Genomic DNA, 3,992 nt, shown 5'->3' with positions numbered 1-3,992 from the left:
GCTTGTGTGTGTTGTGCATAAGTGGATGTGTTTGCGTATGTATTGGTGTGTTTGTGTATGTGTGTGTGTTGGTGTGTATGCTTGAATATGTGGGGATATCCTCGAGTGTATGAATGCGTTTATGTATGGGGGTGTGTGTATGTTATTATATTTGTAATATAAGTATTGTTATTTAGTAGTAGTAGAGCTCCTTGTGAAAGAGTTCGTCCACGGTAATACTGCCACACAAAATAACAAACAGTGAGAAAAATAAATAAACACTATGAAAACTTTTGTTGAAAACGATTTTGTTAGCGGCTTTTTTAAATTGGCATTTGACACGACACATATATCATTTTGTTGCTCCAATAAATTTTATAATTTTTATAAGGTATATTTATCAAGATATTTATAACCCCAAATACTGCTTTATTTAGTAGCAGTAGAAATCCGTGTGAAAGAGCTCGTCCAGGGTAGTACTGCCGCCAATCAGTAATGTGAGTATTACTGTATTCCGGTTTTGAAGGAAATTACAGGCACATGGGAGTTATCAACTATGTCACAGGGTGACGGACGCAGTGACAGTACCCCTCAGATCTTTGCGATTTAAAGGTCTGAGTGGCACTGCAAATGTTATGGACAGGCGTGCAGCTTACCATTAGGCGCACGACTTATTCGGCCCGTCACTTGATGTCATAAAAAAGTTGTCTTTATTTGTTCTGTGGTGATGGTGGTATGTCACTATTTAGAAATAATTAATTTAAGTTCCATATTTTTTACATTCTTATATAAATTCTAAATGAGAAAACTCAAAAAATGATAATAAAAATAGATTAATAATAATATTAACGCACACTCATACTCATTGTAACTGCCTCTCTGGCCGAACGGTCACCATACTGGACTGCCTCGCAGAGATCTTGGGATCGATTCCCGGACCGGTAGAAATATTTTCAAGGCCTACATTTATGTCTCGTGGGTTTGGGTGTCGTTTGTGGTTGTCTAACTAAGTGTGTTTATCTATGGCACCCGCGATATTTCCCTAGTGCGGAGCTATGAGTGTGTTGCGCTATTATTATTATTATTATTCATAAAATTAGAGGTATCTAAACTATTATTATTATTCTTTATTATTAGCGTAATCCTAGGTCTGTGCTTTTAATTGACTTTATATAATTATAACAAAAACTGTTTAGTAAAATCCTTGTAAAACGATGTATGGCAGCCATTGACTTACAAATAAATGGACGACGGGTCTAATACAAAAACCACGAAAAAAATGTCCGAAGTCAACCTAGTCGAAATTTAAATTGTAATGTCATCGCAGTATCGCGCTGTCAGTAGAACAAATGAAGACTAAAGCGGAGTGTCGCGCTCTGTATACGATTTTAGCGCCTTACAATTGCGGACACTTTTTAGCGCGGACCCGACGTCCATATAATTGTAAGTCAATGATGGCAGCCGTCTATTATTGCCCAGCCAATGTATCAAATCGTTGTTACCGGTCAAATCGGAGTTGTCAAATTGAAATTACCACATGAAATTCTTTAAATTTTAAATTCTTTTTGAAATTTTTAGTCTAATCCATGACATTTGTCATCTCAGTCCCTCGCACCGCCTTCAGCCCCTCCTATCCTACGAAGGAGTGAAAGCGCCTGATTTGGTTGCAAAAAAGGGTGTGTGATCGGGTTTGCACGACTTGGCAGGGGTATTGTCGTGCCCTCCACGTGATTACTGTCCACATTATTTATAAGTTACTTTTATTTGCTACACGTCTTTCCGCTTTGGTTCAGAAGCTCCTTTGGATATCAATTTCCATTACAATAAATTAAGTCTAATAATTTTGTATAGGTACTTGTTCTCGCTTGTGTTGTGCTACTCTGTTTCTAGATCTCAGATTAGATCAGAGATTTGTCTGTAGAGAGAAGAGTATTTATAAGCTAAGTCCCCTCTACATCATAGCTATTCTATTGGAACTCGTGAGTCGTGAAAAACCTCGAATTAAAATTTATTGTCCACTCCATGGTGAGTGTAGCACAAATAATTAGAGGGCAAAGTTAGTTCTTTGAATGTCACTAATAGAATAGAATAGAATACGTTTATTTGCCAGAATACAGTAATTACAAAGGTCTTAAGTAAAATTAGGTACATTGTATTCAACCTGCAGACAGATGTGCAAATATTAATGGGATTCAATGTTTAGTCCCTATAGTTTTAATTAATGCAATGAATTTGTAAATTCTAAGTATTCTTTATTACTATAGAAGCAATGTGTCAAAAGCCATTTTTAATTTAAAAGTATGTCCTTGTAACAATTTAATTTCGTTTGGTAACTTATTGTAAATAATTATACACATGTTGAAGCAGTTATTCTTATAAATTACTTTATGGCAACGAGGTTGGTACAAGAGATTCATAATTTTTGCTCTAGTTTGCCTTTGAATGACTTCACCGCGTGTTTTAAAATATTGAGGATGAAAGTTGACAAATAGCCCTAGATAGATAGATATCCTTAATGTACATGCATGGCAAACGTAATATGTTCAGCCTTTTGAACAGCGGTTTGCAACTGTCATCGAACCACGCACCACAAATTGCTCAAATACACTTCTTCTGGACTTTAAACGCTCTTTCTAAGATTACTGAGTTACCCCATAGTACAAGACCGTAGCTGAGCACGGACGAAACGTAGTCGTTATAGGCCGTCAACGCAGCTTCTCGCGAGATAGTTTGCCTTAGTCTTCGTAAAGCGTAAACAAATCTGTTTAGGTTCATGCACATCTGTTCGATGTTGAACTTGAAGAATCAGAGCATTTTGCATGTGAATAAATAATCTCTTTAATTTGCTCACTCGTTTCTGTTCTCATGATTTTATGAGATGCTAAATATGTTGCAGGTTTATAGAGTTTGAAAATTCGTTAATTAACGTAATATTCAAATGTTAGCAGTTCTTTGTGTTTCTTCTTATTTTGACGGCCTCCGTGGTTGAGTGGCTTGAACACCGGTTTTCATAGTGTCGCCATTACTGAGGTCCCGGGTTCGATTCTTGGCTAGGGCAGTGTAGAAAACTACTTTTCTGTATTATCTCGAGTCACTCACAAGTACTTTAGCTACTGACTCTGAGATCAGATCAACGAATGTGATGTTGTTTAATATTTATATTTATTTTAATATTAATTACACTTGCAACATAAAATTTTGTTAAGAACAAGTCATGCGCCTAGCAGTAAGCGACACCCTGTCCATAACAGTTGCAGTGCCACTCAGATCGTAAAGATCACTCACTGTCACTGCGCCCGTTACCCTGAGACAAGTTGACAAGTCCCATGTGCCTGTAATTTCACAGCATCCCCTCCTTTAAGCGTAGGCCACATCCGAACGATGTTAACTTAGTTTAGCTTATGTAGTTGCATGCAAAGCTAAGCTAACAAAATACGTAGTAAGTAGTGACTATGGATACGTGCAGGGGTGAAGGGCGGCAGAAGGGCGACATATTTTGCATAGTTAATGGATCGTTGGTTTAGTTAGCTCGGTTAGCTTAATTTGCGGTGTGAACCGGAGTATGAAAAGATGCCCCGGCAACGTGAGCTAAGCTAAGTTAGCCTAGCTTCGTTCGCGGTGCGGCCAGCGCATTAAAACAGGAATGCAGTAATGCTCACATTACTGCTTGACGTAGGTAAGGTGGCAGCACATCCCTGGGCGAACTCTTTCACAAGGAACTCTACTGCTACCAAATGCCATATATAATCCCAAATCGTTAACTATGTTGGCGATTATACTTATTTACAAATATTACATTTAATGTATGGGAGTGTTTAATGATAAAATTTTGGATATTTCTAGTTTTACTTTTAAAAAGCTATTAATGTCGATTTACTCATTTGATAACGTACTTTCGATATCGATAACTCTTATATGGTAACCTATCGGTAGTCTGAAATGACATTTTCCAGAAATAACGTTTGCTCGAATTTTCGCAACCTCGAAAGTAGTTTTGAGAGGAAAATGTTTTT

This window comes from Hyposmocoma kahamanoa, unplaced genomic scaffold (assembly GCF_003589595.1).
Source record: "Hyposmocoma kahamanoa isolate Upper Pololo Valley unplaced genomic scaffold, ASM358959v1 88, whole genome shotgun sequence".
NCBI classification, from domain to species: Eukaryota; Metazoa; Arthropoda; class Insecta; order Lepidoptera; family Cosmopterigidae; genus Hyposmocoma; species Hyposmocoma kahamanoa.
This window is presented reverse-complemented; position numbering follows the sequence as displayed.